The sequence below is a fragment of the Plasmopara halstedii genome (assembly GCF_900000015.1).
Source record: "Plasmopara halstedii genome assembly, contig: Scaffold_614, whole genome shotgun sequence".
Lineage (NCBI taxonomy): Eukaryota > Oomycota > Peronosporomycetes > Peronosporales > Peronosporaceae > Plasmopara > Plasmopara halstedii.
Window position 1 is genome coordinate 704,467 of NW_020187532.1, and position 202 is coordinate 704,668.

Genomic DNA, 202 nt, shown 5'->3' on the forward strand with positions numbered 1-202 from the left:
AATTTACTGCGCTGCTGTAATATCTCCGTTCTTGACGAGTTTTCTGTCATTAGCTGCAGTGATTTAAGAGCTGCTGAACCACAAGCAGGGGCCAAGCCGACTGAAAACACAAAGCCTCCAGCACAGTGCTTTAGGTATTTAATAAGCGACTGCGAGCCAAGAATAAAGCCGCCCATTGATCCCAAAGCTTTGCTCATGGTAC